We start from the raw sequence: 22,008 nt of genomic DNA, 5'->3' as shown, positions 1-22,008 counted from the left end.
TGCTAAAAATCATTTTTTTCTACTCTTGGGACCTTAAAACGTCGAGAAATGTTAAAATTTACAATTTGAAAAATCGGAGCCATTACAATAACTTCCCATGGGAAGTGAAACATAAATCGTTTTTAAGAATAATTTAAAGAAGTTAATAATAATAAGCAAAGAGTAGTGAAACCATAAATTAACTTCGATGTCGCAAATGATTTTTCAAAAAAATAATGTTCAATTAACAATATGTGTTATCGAATTTTTGATATCTAAAATTGAAAATAAAAAAAACAAACGTAAGGTGCTTAAGTCTCTTGCAACGACTTTTGTGAACACTACATTGAGCTGGGTATCTAGCTCAATATCACGGTGTTGCAGCTATGCATGGAATAAGTTAAGCAGCCGTCTGCAGATTAATTCATAGGATAATGAATTTCCCTTTAAAACAAATTTTTTCTCAAGGAGGATTTCCCTATGTAGTTGAATGTCTTGACGGTACCATGACAGATATTGATTCACCAATTCTTGTCAATGCATAGGTATTTGATCTGAATAAACAAAATCTAATGTTTACATTGAAACCTTTTAAAATGCGAGTTCATTGCAAAGTTATTATGAAAAGTTTTATTATTCACTTTTTAAATAAAGTCTCACATCTTGAAAGGTGAAAAATCTTTGGCCCTGGTTTATAAAATAACCAAGTAACAAAAACAAAAAAAAACTAGTCTAAAAATATCTGGGTACTCAGAATAGCTTTGGTTATAAAATAACCTTAATTAAAAGTAATCTGACTTTTAGAACAACTTTGGTTCAAAAATAACCTGGTTTAAAAACTACCATTAATAAGATCTCAAGGTTGTCTCAATTAAGTTATTTGTTTTTGTTATAAATTAGCAAATTTCTATTGTTACAATTACTTTTAATTATTTTTTGACTTTTTTAATTTTCAAAAAATGAAAATTGTTACACTATATGGCGCATGCGTACTAATTTTTGTTGAACTTTAAGCATTAATATAGAAATTTAAGGAATTAATTCATCATTCAACGAAACCTTAAAAGAATATTATTAGTAAATTTTAAGTTAGTTAGTCACGAAAATGCATATTTATAGTTTATGACGGTTATTAAATTTATTTCCACATGCTACAAAAAAGTAATTATTTCGAAGTTTAAGCGTTTATTTTCTTGAATTTACATATTTCTACCTAAAGGACGCATCTCATTCCTCCTTTTTATCATTGATCTTGTCTTCACTTCCAAATTATTTATAATTCTTACCAACTCCATTTAGCCGATAAAGAAGACATAAAACCTTGATCTTTTCCACTCTATCGCCATTATTATTATTTTGGACATAATTACTCTTTCGCTATGGAAATAAATTCGACGTTTATTGCTCGTATTTATTGGTAATACAGGTGCGCCGACTTTATTTCTAAGTATCTTCCTCATTTCACGGCACCTTAAAGTAGCACGTCTCGGACTTATTTATTTTGTTTATTATGCAGGCAAAATTGAAAGTCACGAAGCTGTGACCACATCAATAATTGACAATTAACCGCTTTCACGCTTGAGTTTTCAATGAATATTATTAAACGGAATCTTATTACGCCCTTTTAAAAGCAGCGGGTGTCTCCGTAATTGTATTTTCACACCCTGGGTGCCAATGGTGCTTCTGAGATGTCAGATCCGAAGATACTAAACTACACTTTTTTCTGCTTCTTCTTCACTTTATAAATAAAAATACCATCATAATATGCGAAGATGATGATAAAAATGATTGCGCAAAAGTATCTTTACCAAAGCCGTTCCAACATCGGCATCAGCAGCAGCATAATACTGTCAGTATTTATCTCTCTTCTTCACAAAGGTATGATATGCTCTGCTCAGCAATGCAACATTCCTTTTTAGTTTTTGCAAGTTCACCGCTGCTGTCTGATGGCGGGCGATGTAATATAAGATTTATTGATTTAATCCACGAAGGTGTAAATTATTTTAACTTGTGAATGGTAAAAACTAAATACCTTTAAAAACGTGAATATATTTTCAATAATGACATTGAATAATTTTTGTATTCTTTATTTCATTGCATTGAAAAATTGTGTTTACTTGTAATTTTTTCCAGAAACTTCAGCAATTTATCTCATTTCTGGAGACTTTTGCAATGAAATCGATATAAATGTATTTTTTTAATGATATCAAACATGAAAACAATTTATATTAATTAAATTTTGGCACATAATATTTTTTTGTCAAAATTGGTGGTATTTTTTTTTTTTTTGAGATTATTTCACTATCAACATTTAGGTATTCAAAATTTAAATTGAAAGTTTAAGTAATTGCAAAAAGAATAAGGCTTTGGTTTCAATTCTGTAAATTTTTAACAGGGAGGGGGACATTTGGCATAGTCATTTCTCATGGTCTTAGATCTTAATATTGTTTATATTAACTTCACATATTAATTTATTGTAATATGTCCGATTTTTCGATTTACTAAATTTTTGTATTTTTGTAATTTTTTAATAAAAAACAGTCAAGTTTCTCAAACTTGAAAAAATTTGTTTCGACTAAAAGTCTCGTTAATAAAAAATAGATTTTGAAACCAAACTATTCCATCATGTGCAAAATATTTTTGGGAATTTTAAAATGTTTAAGAATAATTCAACTGACAACTTTTGTAACAATATATGAAAACCTACAAAAGGTCAGTTATCAGTGTGCGTCGCATTCCAACCTCTTTTTGTGAATAGCATTTGGGTATGAATTAAGGCATGTTCTATTTGGATTGTTACAATTGTTTGACATACAAAAACTGGAGGCAAGAGAATTTTTGCTAAGTTCAAAAATTCTAAAATGGGCTTTAAAAGTTCAATTTAATTTAAAAATTTCGTTTTTTGTAACTTAAAAAAAAACGATTGTAACTAAGAAAAGTAGTCTATTTATTTTCCTATTGGAAGCTATTGTTATAAATCAGATTTGTCGAACAGAAAATTTTAACATTTCCAACCGTTTCAAGGATTCTAGACACAGTGAGTGCGACGTACGTACATTCGTTCGAAGTAAATTCTTTTTGGTGAAAAATTAAAAACTGCTTAAAATGTTATCAATATCAAATATCATTAAATTAAAACTTAAAATTTTAAAATACAGGGTTATATTTTTGTGGTTTCAAAAGTAAACGTAAATAAAACACATACAAAAATGTTTTTTTTATCATATTTCTTTTTTATTATAAAGTTTGAACGTTAAATTATTTCAAACATCCATTATTTTGGAGTAATTTTCGACCACTTTTTGACACATATCGATCTATTTTCGTAAATGTCAGATTTTTAACTGACCAAAAATAGGATTAACAGCTTAGTTTGACAGATATCGAATTCCAGCCCTACACCTTTTTTAACCGCAAAATGGATATTTTATTTTAATATTAACATTTCGTAAGTTTAAAAACGAGCATCAACTGACCAACATACCTAAAATTAGTTTATTGTTTCGATTATATTTTACAAAATGAAAAACTACTACAATATTACTAAATGGGTTAAGCGAATTCTTCAAACGAAAGTTTAACGTATCAAAAAAAAAATATTGTGCACGTTTTAAGGACTCCAATACAAAATTATCACTTTAATATACAACCCAGTTTTTTAGTTTTGTCCATATTCGGTAAACTGGGGCACATTTGACTTTGTGATTTTCGGTGTGAACACATCCTTAAAGAAGAATAGTTGAGATGGTGAACGAAGTTTTAATTAATATAAAGAAACGTTATGAACTTCGGCAGTTTTGCTTCAACTCGTCTTCGAGTAACACGTGTTTTTGTGATTTCGTAATTTTTTATGTAATTTTTGACTATAGGCTTGTAAGAGATTTCTGAACAAAATAAAAAAGTTTTTGTTTTTGTGAAATAATATTATGATAGCATTGTTCCTAAATTATTAATATTTTAAAGCCGATTTTGTTAAATCAAAGAACTTTTGACTTTTGCAAAGGGGTCACCTTTGGCTGATAGTAGGGGTACATTTGACATTTGTTAAATAGAACCACATTGATCATGCGTATGAAAAAACAGGATCCCTTAAAAGATTGGTCAGATTCGGGTAATGAAAGTAGCCCTGATGAAGGTTTCACTTTTCAATCGAAATATACGAGGCGCCAAACCCTTACAAAGCTGCAAGAAAAAGAACTGGTAAAACATGTGAAAAATGCTCTTTTCACGCGTGCGGCTTATCAATCGATTCTTTCAAGAAATTTGTGTATGACTTTATTAAAGCTAACAATATAAGCTTCCCAGCAACTTGGAAAATTTCAGAAAAAGCAGGCAGCGATTAGCTTTACGGATTTTTAAAACGAAATTCTGAACTCTCGCTACGTAAGCCCGAAAATATGAGCCTAGCCAAACTAAAAGGTTTTACAAAATCATCCGTTTATATTTTCTTTCAAAACCTTCAACAAATGTATGCACAATATTCATTTGACCCTAAAGACATATACAACTTAGATGCGACGGGAATAACAACAGTATTGGATTCACCAAAGGTAAAACTATAAACCATTCATTTATATTAAATATGGATTTATTATTTCTACTAATATCTATCAGGTCCTTGCAGCAAAGGGTCAGCGTTCTGTCGCTCATGCGGTATCAGCGAAGCGTTTGTTGACATAGTGATTGCCTGTCGAAATCGTTTGCCACCAGGCTATGTGTTGCCTCGCATCCGCCTTAACGAGCGATTTTCAAATGGTTGCTTTCCTGGATCGCTTATTTTAAATTCGAAATCTGGATGGATGATTTCTGAACTCTACATCTATCTCCTAAAACATATACGACACTTTACTAATTTGTTTTTCAAGCAACTGGAATTAATCCCTACAACTCCCAGATTTTCGGAGATGATGAATTTTTAGTGGACACTATGCCAGGTGAAATAAACTTAGTAGAATCTGTTCGGGACACTCAAAGCAACACTAATACGCCCTTAAACATAGCTACCAATGCCAAATCTCCAATTTCATCCCTAAGTCCTGAGGCTGTAAGACCTACAGCACGATTTAGGACACCAAATAGAAGTGCTAGGAGTGGATGTTCACGAATTCTTACCAGCTCCACAGAAAAACGAAGAGAACAAGAAAATGAAGAAAAGAAAAATGCAAAAACCGCTAACCGAACACTGAAACTTTTAGACAAGTGTGAGAAAAAGCCGACAAAAAAAATCATTGAAAAGCCCGACAACTTGAATTAGACTCGTCGGATGAGAGCGATAAAAGCGTTTCCTATGCCGAATCTGATAGATCTAATGGTTTCATTTCTGACCAAGATAATTTCGAAATAGAAAGAACTGAGCTTTTTGACTATAATCTTACAGATAATGAGAAATTGGAATTCGGACATTATGTTCTTGTGAAATTCGGTGAAATTTCTAAGAAACTATTTTACTATGCGGCGGAAATTGAAGTCCACAGTGACTCTACTTACACTGTTAACTATCTAAGAAAAGCATCATTTGTAGGTTGGCTTTTTACTAAACCAACCGTTGAAGATATTTCTTTGACTTAAGGAGTGAAATCAAATTCAAGCTGCCACAATCCACAAATCCAGCCTCAACTTCTCGTTGTCGTCAAAAATATTTATTTGACGCTTACTTCGGCAATCTCTATATTAAATAAGATATTTATAAATGCTCCTATGAATAATTCTAAACGACCTTATGGACTATTTTTAAAATAAAGTTTTATAAACTGTTATTGTTTTTTAAAGAACGTGAATTTATTGATTTATGTTTTTTATATTGTTAAAAATAAATCGTTAAAACAATTTTTGACTTTTCTTTCCATTGAAACACTAGGCGGAGTAGACCCGCTAATCCTTTTTATGCAAATGATGATGAGATAAAACTGCAATTGTTAAATGTTCCCCGCATAACGTCAAAGGTTCCGGAGCACTTTTGACAAAATGACTTTTTTTTTGAACAAATTTAAAAAAAAATGATGCAATTGTTATAACAGTAAAATTTATCTGTGAGCCTTTTCTGGAATAGTCAATGCATCTTATAAATAAAAAAGTATTGGAATTCATATATTATCTTCGGAAAAACAGACTTAAAAATTAAGTGTCAAATGTGCCCCAGTTTCCCCTTTATAAAACTTTGAAAATAAAGTCAAAAAACTTAGAAAAAAGCTCAAAACCAGCATAATATTAAACATCTTTCTCAATTTTTGATATCGAATCAAACATTTTTCATACTGTTATAAGTTTATTTTTCAAAGTCTGTAAAGCTTTAAAGATATAGAACGATTCTTGTTGAGTTTTCATAAAGTTTGCATTGCTTGTGCTTTAAACAAACCTATAGACCTTATTCAAAAACAGACAGCAACAAGCAATAAAAATATCGAAATTCTCTCCGGAAATCTTTATCATCGTGTTATAAGATCCAATGTACACCTCGAAACCAATTTTTGCTGAAATCCGAAGTTTTCTGTAATACATTAATCTCAGGTAAACACCGTGTCTGTCAAAAAGGTTTTTATACTGACACTCTAAAATTAAGGATTCATAGTAAAAATATTCTTCAAACACTCCGCAAATAGCTTCAGGGAGATTGTAGGACTTTTTTCTTCTTGCATGTCATGCCTAGAACCAATATAATCGTTTACACCGAAACGCATTAATGTTTACACACCATAATTTGACTCTCTGGGCCAATAATTCATGGTTACATATTTAATTCTCAAAAACATATTCTTCTTAAAATAAAACCTCAAACAAATCATTCAAACTCAAAAAAAGAAAACAAAAAACTAAACTTTGATGACGGCACAACAAATGGCGACGACGACGAGCACGACGATAGCTTCCACAATCACCTCTGTGCGCTCTTGGTGGTCGAATCCATGAAAGGAGTCTCTCTTCCCAATAACAGCCCAAATCCAACCCACTTGAGAGTGATACTTCTTGACATGGCTCTGACTCTGGTCTGCATCTGAACTGAATCGAATCATCAATCATTTGACGCATGGCCTTAAATTAGAAACCGTTTAGTGTATGTGTATCCCTCCGTCTTCAATAAGAACGATCTCTTTTAAACGCATTGAAAAAAGTGCTTTAAACAAAATTCAAAGGAGTTTACTGTTTTCATTAGGTTTTAGTCCTTTAAAACATCCATAAAATTTGTGTACCCATGTGCCGTTCCCGTTCACATTGAAATACCTCATCAATCCGTTGAATATGTAGCGTGCTCTTTTTTAAGACATATCGTATTATGTTTGACTGAGGTCTACAACGTGAGCTTGAACCATACATCGGGAGGATCAATGATTAATTGCATTCATTAATTTAACCAAACAAAACCCATTGAACTTTATATAAAGGACTTTTGATTGATGTGAAAACATCTACAAACTAAGTGGCACCGGTTGAGAAAATTCACCAGTTTTGCACCGCCTTATCCTTATTATCGCATCAAAGCTATAATGCCCTCGCACATATGTAAGTATATTGTTGACCACCAACGATGGCGATGGCAGTTGTTGGATTGTGATTTTATTGCTTCGGACATAATTCCAGATATACATAAGATTTTCTCCAAATGTTCAAAATTTAATTAAGTCATGTCATCGAATTGAGTGGTAAATTTACAATTCAAAATAAGACATAAGAAGTCGTAAGTTTCTTCATAACATTTATCGATAAACTTGACAAGTTACAAGTTCTCTGAGCTTGTGGCAAAGTATTGACCTTGTAAATTTTATAACTTTGCTGAAGTAGGAAAGTGACATAATTGGAATCTTTTTAATGACAACAAATGTTCCCAATTCTTAAGGTAAGATGTAGTTCATTTCAGAAAAAAGGTATTCAAAACCTAAAGCGGAGAGCTTAAGTACTATAAGAATATAAGAAATTTTGTCAATCGTTTTGCTGTAGTCAGTGAAGAAATCGTGTTGTGTTGGGTAATTAAAATGAGTTCAAAAATGTTTGAGATATAAGAAAGTTTTGCAATTGGTCTGTAGATAATCACCTTTACTTTTGGAGCCTCTTCTCAAGGAACATTTCATATTTTATAAAATGTTCCTTGAGATGAGGATAAAAGAAAAATTTTGTATATGAGAATAGAAATAGATAATTAAAATCTTTTTAGAAAAATAGCAGAAAGACCATCAGGATAGTGAACTCATTATTAAATTGAGAATATTCGTTTTTAATGGCCGATACTTATTGCTTAAAATATGTCCAAATTAGGTTAAAAGATTCCTTGGCGATTGAAATGAATGAAAGTCACCGATTGCAATTGCAGCCGATCTCCAGAAAACGTAGCCATATACAGTTTTCATGTGCGTCAACAACGTCATTTATTGTGTTTTCAAAAATTAAGTCCTCAATCAGGTTATAGCTCAGACGACTATTGTAGCATCTAAACAGAGAAAAGCTGGGATGCGTATCTCTTGAATAGGATGTTTTCAAACTTCTCAAGGATCTCATAAAACTTTCTCTTTAGCATTGACGATAGCTCTCTTGAAGTTAAGGTCATAGTAGAGCCACATGTTCTGGCAAGGTTAATTCATTCTTTGAACATTGTTCCTTTTACTTAGATAGCAGCTTTTAAAACTTTATTTGGTATTCTTTATATAGTTAAAGTGCAAGGGTATCCATTATAAAAGGTGGTGCATCTGTTTCTAGGGAAATCATATAATTTGGCAAATTTTTCGGAAATCGAAAAATTTGTTTTCTTTTAACAAAATATCTGAAAAAACTTTTTTACAAAGTCAAAGGATGAATGTCACCAAACTTGCGCTCCGTAAAGCAGAATTGACGGCGATGTAGAGCGGAATAACTTTAGTTTAGCACTGTGCTCAGCGTACCCGTTCCTGATGCAAATTGCGCATAACGAGGAGATTGTGCGCTTGGCGTCCGCTAGTAATTTTTTCTCCAGATGTTTGTTCATATTCAGGTTTGAGATTACTAAATTTCCTAAGTACTCGAGCACGATATCTACTGTCTTGCATCGAAGGTCTATGTTTCCTTTCTTGAATTTCTGCCACCCCCATCTCAGAAAACCATCATCTTCGATTTTGGAAGATTAACTTCAAGGTTCCGCCGATTTTAATATAACTCAAGCCTATTTATTATGAGTTGCATGCCATGCCATACTGTTTTGTACAACAGGATGTTGTCATCTGTATACATAAGGGCTGGAACTGTCAATCCTTCCACAACGATTCCACCTCTCACTTTAACAACAATATCATTTATGAAAATTATAAAAAAAATAGCAGGGCGCTGAGAATACAGCTTTGCTTAAGGCCAGCTAGTGTTGCAAACTCCTCTGATATGTTTTCGTATATCGCTCTTAGCGATTACTTCACACTCCTGTCATACAGAGCTTATAAAAAAGAGCTTCACGATCAACAGAATCAAAATCTGCGTGTAATTGCTTTCATTTATAAAAATATGACCTATCGTCGAATAACTTTTCCTAAAACCAGCCTGGAATTCTAATAGAGTTTGTGTCATCTACCCACTTTAACGGTCTGTTGTGAATGAGCCCAGGAAATAGCTTAGCGCAGGTGTAAAGAAAAGAAATTCATCTGTACTTTGATAAGTCCTCATAGTTACCTTTTTTGTAAAGCGGGTAGATAATTGATTTTTGGAAAACTTCAGGGGCTGACGCACTTTCAAAAATTCGATTGAATTCTGATGTTTACAGAGAGAAAAATTTTTCAATGACGTGTTTAAAGAATTCGAAGGGGATACGGTCAACCCCGGAGCTTTGTTTAAATTTGCGTTTCCCACAGCTTCTTTCACTTCTTGGATCGAAAAAAGGGCATCCAAGTAAACATCTAGAATTCAGGGAGCTACATATTGTACCAAAGGACCACTTGTTGAGTTATTGAGAAGACTTATGAAGTATTATATTTTTTTTATTATTAAGACGCTTAACAGCCTTCCGAAATTCTGACGATGAGCGGGTATTATTTATAATGGCTGTATTTAAGTTTTCAAAGGAAACTCTCTTGCAAAAGCATAATCGTTTGATGTTCCTATTTGAATCCAGAATCTGTATAAAATTTTCTAAAAATTTGTAGGTTCTGGGTTCTTAAAAAGTTAAGGTTGTGCTTTCCGTATCAAACCATTTTTGTTTAAATAATTCTTTATTGATTTGAGGATTGCTTTGAAGGTTTGGTTTTCTAATAATTATCAAAAGGGTGCTTATATCATCACGAATATCCAGATTTCTAAGCTTCTCTAGTTTTTTTTAAAGTTTGTTTGATAAACGTTTCGTTTTCGGCTCTAATCATTCTATATCAGTTTTAGGACAAGGTTAAGCTTTTTAGTGTTGACTGAAGATTGTGATGTTGTACATGAAAGTGCAATTTCGAGTGGTATGTGGCCTGAAAATGTTTCGAATCCTACTTCAAAATTATTTATGACATCATTCCGTTTTTCAAAACTGAAGCAATGGACAATGACAGAAATTATTGTTACTCTAACGAAGGTATACTCTCCTTTAGCGTCTTTCATACCTTTTCCATTCAGAACATGACATCTTAATTCATCTGCTAGTTCCAAGAGATTAATTTGATACAAAAATTATTGATGTTCGGGATATTAAACGCCAATTTCAAGGATCGCATTATTATACATGCCAGTGCCAGAATTGCGGAGATGGACATTTACTTGACATTATTTGTCGTCATTAAATTGGAGGTTTTTTGCTTCTGCTGGGACACCCTATTTAAATAATACATATTTTTCTTTTTAAGGCTATGTTTTAAGACTTCTCAAGAGCTTCCCATCTTATCTTAACCTTGCCTTAATCCAAGAAACCTAAAAAGGGGACCTGATTTGTTTTTAATTTTTTGACTTTCATACGTTTTTTGTCAATTTTAACATCCTTTTCTTGAAATCAGTTCTGCTGACAGCTTCCGCTTACGTCAAAGGACTGCATTAACAAAAACCAACAGAATTGAAGTCTTGAACACTCTTAACATGTTACAGAGGTATAAGTTAAGTGCATATAATATGCAAATCAATATGATACCATGTTCGTAAAAAAAATATAAAATAAATACCAACAGCAAAAAATAGAAAGTCTTGCGGGTCCTGCTGATGATGCAGGAATATGTGTAAGCTTCGCACATATCAGAACGAAGCAGGTGTAACAATTCATTGCGCTGAGTGGCCACTGACTGAATGCCACCGTTGCGTCGAGTTGAGCCGCGTCGTTGTCCGCGTCGTCGTCGTCAGTCGTCACGAGAATCAACTGGTGCGTAATACACGACTGCCAAGCAAGGCAACCAGCTCTGGTCCCTTCCCGATTGTATATAATGTACCTACACCACACCATCGATGTCCTATATTCGGACTTTTATTCAAATCATTTTGCATTGCGTATCAAAATTTTGTTGCGGTACCATCGTCTTCGGGAACGTCGTCGTCGCTTCGCATCCTTTTGGGATATATGTTGGTTTTGTAGCAAACAAAAGACCAGTTTTGCATTGCCTGGTATGTAATGAGTCAGCGAGAGAAAGGCACACGCCAGGCGGCCGGCATCAACACCGCCATTTCCCCACTTAATTACTAATAAGAATAACGAAACGAGTCCTACCTACAAAAACAAACACTGCGCGCGTCAATCCTTAGCGGCACCAACAGCAACAGCAGCAGCATTGGTGATGGTGGCGGCACCACTGTCCTTTTGCAACAGTACATGGAGGGGGAGCGGTAACAGACCGATTTCAATGATGCATTATTATTGGATGTCGTGCCCCGTGCTTGCGTGCGGTTTCTTCGAATTGCTATATGTGAAACCCCCCGCACACCAGATTACTGTCGACATCCAACGATCCAAACAGGAATCCGCTGAACCAAAAAGCACGATCTTCCTACTCCTCCTCCTCCTTGTTCTGAAACGCTACTCTCCTACTTGTTGCCACTTGTATCAAAAATGATTATAAAAATTACGAAGAGTCCGAGTCCCGTGAAAAAATTCCATCGTAGGGAGCTTACTAAGGTAGACTTATACATTTCATTTGTCATTAATAGATTCTTGGTCACATTACTCTTCTCTGGTAATACGCAACTTCTGGAGCTTGTGACATCGCCTTGGACATATATATTTTTATATTTTATTCTCATGCGAGAAAACGCTCTTAAACGAATCGAACATATTGCCAATAATTACCGAATCGATTAAGTGAAGATTGCTTTTAAGTGTAACAGCATCCAGCAAAACCAACAGATCTCCTTCTTAAGCAGATACCGTGCTTCGCACTCGCTTAATTGCTTAATCGAGAAAAGTTGTGCTAAAGCATCAGCATCAGGAGCACTGTGTAGTGGGAATTGTACACTGGACTCTGGACACTGGGCAGCGCAAGAGGCCTTATCATGTGGCACTGTAAATATCGAGTAATTAGCTACTTTTAATGGTTGTATTAACAACAACAAACTGATGAGGTTAAACTTCGTGTCATGCACCTTCTCGTTTAGTTAAATGGTTTTTCTTATTTTGGTTGGTTTAATTTTTGGTGTAGGAGATTTTCTTATCGAAGATACATCGGTGTGTTACTTAAAGCAACATAAATGGAAACTAATTTGAGGCGATAACAAAAGGGTTAAAATTTAAATCGAATGTAATCAGTTCTTCAGTCTCGAGCAATTTGCTTTCCACTGTGTCCCTGTCCTTTTGCACCAATTGGAGATGTATTATTTATGGTTCAAGATGAGACATATTTTTTGAGATGTATATAAATTCAAAAGCATATTATTTAACTCAAATAAGGATATCGGGTATTTCAATAAGAACTCAATAATATTCATTATCATTGATAGCAAATCCACGTTTCGATAGCTTACATTGAAAAATTGTATCATGTGTTGAAGTTGTTTTTTCAAAATGAAGCTGTTGGCAAAGTTGTCATTTTTAAAGCTGTAGTCTTTTGAAATTTGACAGGTTGATTTAATGTCATTATTAAAATTCTAAAGATACACGCTTCAGTAACACATTAAAATTGTTGAAATTCACGTCAAAAATTTTAAACATTTTTAAGTCACAATTAGCAGTTTCGCTAGAAAATGAGACCTCTTACTGTGAAAACCTTTATTCAAAAATTCTTTCCTGAATACAAACATAAACTTTTTAAGATACAAATATTTGTATTTAAATGAAAAAGAAATAAACTAAAGCATTTTTTTTGCGCAAATGGTAAATTTTTGATGTAAAAACTTTAACGATGAAGTCGATCCTTTTTCTATACCTAATAATCTCAAGATTGTGTTTGTTAAACTTCTTAGGCCAAAATGTAGTGTGAAAGGATGAGAGGGATTGAACCAAGGTGTTGCTTCACATGGGTTTTGAAATCCTTTTTTTTCAATGATTGAGAAAGACAGAGTGTGTTAAAGCATTCCGAAGTACGGTTAAAGGATGAATTTTGAGTGTATCATACATTTCCGTTGAAGATTTACATCCAAAGAGCAAGGTTGTGAACCCAAAAACGAATGTAAAAACCTGTTTTCAGAGAAACAGATTAATATATTAGAAGTTTCAGGGTAGGAGATAATTATTAAAAATGAAAAATAGTGTCGGAGACAGAACAGAGTCCTGTGGCACACCAACATTTTTTGTATGTTTCTCAGACTTAAACCAATCCAATACTTTATTGGAATTGTATTTATATTTATTTGATTTCTAACGTAAAGAAAGAGGGATTGCGTGGAGGCACGCAAATTCTTTTAAAATATCAAGTGCATCAATCTTGTTTCCTCCAAAACGGAGACTTAAGACACACCTATGTTCAGAACAATAGTGCAGTTGACAATAAATTTGGGTGCGTTAAGATCTTTTAAGATTCTTGCTAAAAGATTAGATTTAGATTAGATATTATTTCTTTACATTATAATATAACATAAGTATGTACATATTTTACAATAATAAAGCATGGCTAGTTGCCGTCTGCCTGATTGACAATTTTCTAATTATATTATTCTTTATTTAAAAAAAAAATTCTTGTATAATTCTGTGTCTATAAGCTAATGCTATTTTTAAATTTGTAAATTATAGGAACATCAATTTCATTAAGATGATGAATCATAACCTCTACTGATAGATAATCACACCCAAAGATATTTCTTCTTGTTTCTCGAAGAACAGGACATCTACAAATAAAATAGAAAATTGTCTCTCTTTCGCCCATATTTCACAATTCTTATAGCGAAGACAACTCTTCCCGATGCGGAATGAAGTTGAGATTAAGGAGTTCACCTCTTAATCTAAATATCATTGATATCATTGTCGTGTAATCATCACGGAAGTAGTTTTTGTGGTTAAGATTGTAATTTAGCTTGCTTCATGTGTTTCTGTAGATGGATTATTCTGCTTCAGCTACAAACTCACATCTTAATCGATCTTCTATAATAGAAATTAGCAAATACAAAGAGGGTTTCCACATTAAGTAATCGTCAGGTGCAAGATCTATATTATCTTTATCCAATCTCTAAACCAACTTGATTTGCTATTTATCGCCTGAAGTGCTGCTTTTTTAGGGAGACGCTCACCAGACATTTTGAGGACATTACATTATGAAGTCAACTTGAAATGTAAAGGTTTTAAAAAATAGTGGCGATATACCAGTTTCCAGCATAGGCATGTAGTTCGGAGCATTAGGTGGTAGTCGAAATATTCTTTTGATATAAAATCAAAGAAGTTTTTCTGCAGTATCATATTTTTTACTATCCCACACTTGGGCTGCATACATAAATTATGACTCAGCTACCGATTCAAATACTTTGTATTTACTGCTGTGAGCTACATATGTGTTTATTGGTAAGGATGTTACTCCAAGCAATATGAATTGTATTTTTGGCTTTTTGTAGTTTTTCGGTGAGATGTCTTTCCATATTTTTATTTGTTGTTATAATGATCCCTAAATTTTTGTATTCGTTTACGACTTCGATTCTCTCATTGTTAAATGTCCACCGCTCTTGCCCACCTACTCTTTCTCACCTTTCCGAAAAACCATAATCTTCGACTTCTCCAGACTGACAACTAATTTCCACGTTCTGCAAAACTCACTAAGTTTATTAATCATTAGTTGCAGCTATTGTGGTGAGTACGCAAACAACACTATGTCAACCGCAAAAAGAAGGACGTTGATGATAGTTCCAGCATATTCCACTCCTCCCGGCAAACAACCGGTGATATCGTCAATAAAAAGTGCAAATAACATACAACCTTGCCTCACACCTGTCAATCGTTTCAAACCAATCGAAAACGTTTTCTACATCCCATACAGCTGCTTTGGTATCCATATAGATGTTTTGAAGTACGCGTCCAAACTTATATGACATTCCCATTATATACAAATTATGCATCAAAGCATTTCGGTCTATTGCGTCGAAAGCTGCCTTAAAATCAACGAAAAAAACAAAGTTTCTTGTTTCGGTCCAAAAAGTCTACGGTGGAATATCCTTATCTAAATCCAGCTTGAAATTCCTTCAATAGCTTGTACGAGTCAATTCATGTAAAACCAGAGTAAATATTTTGTATGATGCATTCAAAAAAAGAAATTCCTCTCTAGTTTGCAGGGTCCATTGTACTAGCTTTTTTGTGGAAAAGAAAAATTAGAGCTTCCTTAAATTCCTCTGGTATCATTCCGTGATCAATAATGTTGGTAAATATGTCCGTTATCTTTTTGATCAGCTCGTCCGACCCATACTTGTAGAATTCCGAAGGTATTCTATCGGAACCAGCAGCTTTACCATCCTTGAGCCCTTTAATGGATGCATTTACCTCATCCCTCTGGATTGTTCCGCCTAAAAGTTCCTCGTTAAAAGCTGGTTGTGCAAATTGAATCGTATCACTGCTCGTTGATAAGTGATTGAGAGTCCGAAATAATGCATTTTTATGGTCTTATAATTTAGATTTCTATTGATAACATAAACCATGCTATTTCTTTTTTTTCCGCTTTCTTCCAGAACTCACTGTGGTCTTACAACCAACTCAGCTTTTAGCTTCATTTTCATAGTGAGATATTTTGTTCTCCTTACACAATGTTTTAAATTTCCGGTTCAGTAGGAGGTAATGCCTTTGTTCAAACTCATCGATGGCTCGCCTGTACCGCTTAAGCGCCGCGTAGGATTGCTTCTCTGAGTCAAACCAGTACTTTTAAAACTCACCACTTCGATTGTACTTCTTAAGTAACAGACTCTGGATACTATACGTGTGCGAAAGAAGATTGGAATCATGAAAGCATTTACATTCATTAGTGCAAGTGGAGTCATAACGCTTTTCCTAAGAAGATTTAGAACTTCTCATGTTTTTTCACCTAAGATCGAAATACCTAACACATGCATAATATATTTACGTTTTGGAATAACTCAGTCGCACTACGATCCTTTACAACGCATACTTTAAGAGATATCTAGTACCTTTTCATTTCCTCGATTACACAAGTGTTTTTTTTTTCAAAAACTAAATTCTTAATTTGTCTAACTTTCGGTCACAAGATGACAAAATTGATCCCATCTGATATTTTTTAGTCGAGTTAATCAAAAATTTCACCACGCCTTTTGCTTAAACTTCATAAGAATATTGAAGCTACTGTTTCACCAAATTTAGACAAAATTTTGTTACCTGATCGCTAAAAAACGAAATACGATTCGTTATAAACTTGAAATGTCAGTGTCTTTAAAAATGTCTAATTAGGAAATAACGCCCAACATATAGAACTTATATATCAATTTTCTCAAAGAAAGTAGTACGTCTCCGAACACAGCAATTTTTATGTCACGTAATAGGTAAATAAAGCACAGATAACTTCTTCATAGAATTCACTTTCGGAAGTGTTGATATTCGTATGAAGGGCAAAACATTTTCAATGTTTCCCTCAGAATCCAATGATGTTAATAGCCAACATTTTTCTCAGAACTATGACTTTAGCTGAATGTAGTGAACTTTTTTAGATATCGTGTTTCAGAACTGGTCCTCTAGCTGAATATGGTTTTTGAACAGGTAAATTTTCTTACGAAAAACTTTATTAGATTGTAAATAGAAATACGTTTTTATATCTCACTTCGAATATAAGAAGAAAAACATAAATTACTGGTTAGCTATTTTCAGAATTAAAGTATAAGAACCCAAAAAAGGATGCTCCATTAATTTCAGTCTTCACACATCGTCAGCAGCATCTTTGCTAAACCAATTTTTTATCAAGATATTTTTTATAATCTACAAATTCGCGTAACTAACTCATCTAACTAACCATATTATATCGTACGGGTATATTTTCTCGAAACGCTTCCAACACACATTTGACTCACTAAACATACTTATTAAGCCTTTTTGTTTTGAAGTCGCGCATAGCACCTGTATTAATTTTAATCAAAACTTTCAAATCTAAATGAGCTATTTGTAAAACACACAAATCCTTCTAAATAACCCCATAATGCCTTGTTGGCAGAATGTGTTCCGTTCCGAATTGTTATTCAAAAACTTAGGTTAACATAAATGCCCTGAAGGTATCCACTCTTTTGCTTGGGTTGCTTTGGTTTCATATACCCACTTCACCATCACCACAACTAACTCCATTCATCTTTTGGTTTTATTGTCGGTGGAAAAAACTTAACACCTTATTTTACTGGCACTAGGTGTATAACTTTAAACATGATGGAAAGGTTTTTTAAATAAGTGCATGAGTCGTAAGGTTTTGCTGTCATTCGCGAGACTTTTTCCATTTCTTACATTTGTTTCTTTCGAGAAGTAAGGCAAGTGTCAGAAATGTTTTTACAGGGCTTCCAAAGTAAAAGAGCCTAGATGACATTAGGCAAATTCTCACAAAACCAATAATAACCCTGAAGACCTAATGAAAGTCAGACTTCTAATAACAAAACAAGACTCCATTTTAAAGACCAGACCATTGATGAAGTTGAGAGATCTACAATTCTTCATTCTTCCTTTTCCTTTCCCTATGGTGTCTTCCAAGGTTTCTAATGATACGCTCTCTCGCGCATGATCAACGAGCTCGGCTTGGCGAAAAGTAAAACTATATCGAAGCAAGCCTGTCAATGCCCCTATTTGTGGTTATGGTACAAGGTACCTATAGGATATTATAGAGGCTTCATGGAAATTTGTATAATTTACAAAAATGAATGAACCAAATACAATTCTCAACAACCGACCGACTTCGAATGGAGAGGTTGCGGACTTCGAGCTGGATGCAAATTTAATGCGAATTTCGTTTTGTTGATCATCGTAAATTATCATCGCGTCGTAGTCGACCAAGACCAACCTTGCTGTTGCCATCACGCTGATGATAGGCGATAATAGGTTAACGCGGTTGCCACTTACCACTTAGTGTCAGAGTTGGACAAACAAACTTTTCGGTTGCGGTCGGAAGTCGAAGTTGTAGTCGCCGAATAAGTGGTTTTGCATTTGAGACGTGCTGAAGCTGATGTGGTTTGCATTCGTTTAGTTTTGTAAATATATTCGAGTTTGTATTTTGTTTTTGGATTTTTTTTTTGTTTTCAAAGCTTGGACCTCTTACCATTGGTGTTTTTATTACAAATAACATCATATGGATGTGATTTAAATCAAATTAACCAGTTGAAGGTGCCACTTTAGATGAAGAGATAAGACTTGGGGCCCGACTCTTCGAATTGATTGTGAAGTTTGGAAGATTTATGGAGTCTGAAAATAAAAATAAGTATCGAATAATTGATATGGAAATCTTCTTTACATTTTTCCTTAGCAATTAAAAATCATTATTTTTGGCAGTTACAGAATTTCTTATTAAAGTAATATCTATCGTTCGGAGAGTGGAATCATTTTTAATATATTTTAATTAAATAAATATTTAAGAAAAGAAATAAGACAATAGCAGGTAGCTCAGATTCATGTATGTATGTATTCGAAATAAACGACTTATCTATTATTATACGTAAAACTGCAGCGGAAGTAAAACATTTAAACGTTTTTATTGAAAAAAAAAATTATATGGAACTACCAATTTTGGCAGTTCTTTTACTGATACACAGCAAAATATTTCTTAACAGAAGAAAAAGTGAGTTGAGATTATAAACACCAGAAATGCCAGAATTATGCTATTAGATGTTATTGTAATCGGTCCGATTTGTCGGATTGAAAATTTTAAAATTTTTCGAACTTTCGACACTTTGGTCCTTCGGGAGAGGACTTTGCCGCTCAATTGCTTTCTTATCCCAAATACACAGCGGTTAGCAAGAGCACTGGTGTTATTTTCTGAGTTTATAGCAGAGCCTAGGTAGACGAAGTCCTTGACTACCTCAAAGTTACGTTTGTCGATGGTGACGTTTTGACCGAGAAGTCGGTGTTGTAGGTCCTTTCTTGACGACAGCATGTACTTTGTTTTTCCTTTTGTCTCTGCTTCAATACATGGTCATCCCGCACAAACGGTCAAGTTTGGCACGGATGCCAAAACTATAGACATGGCTCTATACAGCTCGTCCCTCTTGATACTGTCATATGCGTCGATTTGGTGTTCTTGGGTTTGTTCCAGGATCTGCCGTAATGTGAATATTTGATCGACTGTGGACTTTTGGACAGTGTGGTTTTAGACTGGACTGATACGGACCTATCAGGTTGTTGACGGTGGGCTTTAGACGTTCACATATTACGGCAGAGAAGGTTTTGTAAGCGATTTTAAGTAGTAGTTGGTACAGTTTAGAGGGCCTCCTTTTTTTAGAATCGGGCAAACAATACTGAGGTTCCATTCATCGGGCATGCTTTCTTCCGAATATATGTTACAGATAAGTTGGTGCATGCTCCTAACCAACGTATCTCCAGCTGCTTTTAAGAGCCCAGAATACAAGCCATCCACTCCAGCGGCTTTATTAGACTTCAACAAAAATATGGCAGTCTTCACTTCGTCTAAGTCGGGAGGACGGGATTGTTGGCTTTCGTCGACTATGTTGAATGGATTATCCTTACAGCGGAATTCGGTTCGTCGTCGCTGTTATACAGTCTGAAGAAGTAGTCCTTCAATATACATTGTCCTGGCGGCAGAGAACTTCAAAAGAGGTTACTTGTAACTTGGTCGGAGAAGGATTTGCCGATCTCCAAGCATCTCCATGTTTTGCCTTGGGTCTGGAAACCCGAAGTGCTACCTTGGCTACAACGAGATAGTAGTCCGAGTCGATGTTAGCTCCTCGGAAAGTTTGGACATCCATGATGCAGAAAGCTTGTCTGGCGTCTATCGCAATATGGTCAATCTGGTTGACGTTAGATTGATCTGGACATCTCCAAGTTCCTTTGTAGATGTTGAGGTGTGGAAAACACGTACTGGCTACCATGACGTTTTGCCCCACAGCAAAATCTATATGGGCCTGAATCCGTTGTCGGAAGCATTGTCGTGCAGGCTGTTTTTCCCGATTATTTCATCACAGATGTCTTCTCTTCCTAGCTTGGCATTTAAATCGCACAGGACATTTTACTTATCGTAGCTAGGACACTGCTCATATGCTTTGTCCAAGAGCTCGAAGAACATATCTATGTTGTTTTCATCCTTCTCTTCTGTGGGGGCGTGCGCGCATATCAGGCTAATGTATCCGAATTCAGCCTTGATGCTGATGGTCACTAGGCGCTCGTTGATGCACCTATAGGTCAAAACTTGTTGCCTAAGTCTAGCTCCAAACAAAGCCGAATGCAAATAAGCGCTGTTAGTTTTCTCGGTAGCAGTCACCATAGTAAACATCGCAGTTTTCTACCTTTTTTTGCCCGGCCCATCCCATCGTATTTCCTAGATGGTGATGATGTCTGCCTTATAGCAGTAAAGAGCCTCCGCTATTTCTTCGGCTGCACGTGGTATGTTAACAAACCTAACATTCCACGTGAATATCTAAAGTTCGTTTTCCTTAATTCGTTTGCGTGGGTTTTCAAAGTTGGTAAAAAAATGAGAAAATATTGTTATTAATATTTTGTTAAAGTTTTAGACAAATCGGTAGACGGGCACGGATTGGAAGTTATCACTGTGGGTCGCATCCAAGCCTCTTTTTAAAATAATTGTTTTGACAGTTTGAAAGAAATTTAATTCGATATATTTTATCTTAAAAAAAGTAATTTAGTGTTATTTTCCCATAATTTTGTGTGCAAATAACCCTTGAATTAGTTGAAAATGTATTTGTTTAAGGCATTGACTCTACAATTATTTCATCTTATACATAGTATTATTGTGTTACCTTTTAAACAAAAGCAATCATACACAAATAATTAAGTTTAACAATTTGATTTGTTGAAAATATAAGAATTATTTTAAATTAATGTGAGCCTTTTTTATTTCTGAATTAATGTTACCGACATTTTTAACTTCCCATAGGAAGTTATTGTAATGGGTCCGATTTGTCAAATTGAAAATTTTGACATTTCTCGACAATTCAAGGTCCCTAGAGTCGAAATAAAAGATTTTTAGAAAGATGTCTGTGCGTGCGTGTGTACGTACGTCTGTACGTACGTTTGTACGTCCATACGTCTGTACGTTCGCGACGTTTTTTTCGTCGTCCATAGCTCAAGAACCAGAAGAGATATCAACTTCAAATAAATTTTGTTATACAGTTAATAAGGCAGAAAGATGCAGAAAGGGCTCTCAAGAAAATTGCGTGGGTGGTTTTTTTACCACAGCAGTTTGAAAAAAAGGTGAACATTTTGGTTAACCCCAAATATCTTACGAACCAAAAACGCTAGAGACTTAAATTAAATTTTATATAATATATTGTAACACGATACCAATCAGGTATATTTTTTGAAAAAAATCAATATAACGGTTTTTTTTTTAAAATCAATAAAACTGAAAAAAAAAATTGTCACATCCAAAATTTTACGACTGAAATATGATTTCATCTCTTAAACAATTTTGTGCAACGAAGAATAATGTTTTTGACATCTGATAAAATTTTGAGAAAAATCGAATTGATAGTTTTTTTACAAAAAATAAAAACCTAAAAAAAAATGTATAAAAGTTGGTAAAAATTGATTTTCGACTCAAATATCTTTTCAAA

This window comes from Eupeodes corollae, chromosome 2, assembly GCF_945859685.1.
Source record: "Eupeodes corollae chromosome 2, idEupCoro1.1, whole genome shotgun sequence".
Lineage (NCBI taxonomy): Eukaryota > Metazoa > Arthropoda > Insecta > Diptera > Syrphidae > Eupeodes > Eupeodes corollae.
The sequence above is the reverse complement of the archived record's forward strand: the minus strand, read 5'-3'. Positions refer to the sequence as shown.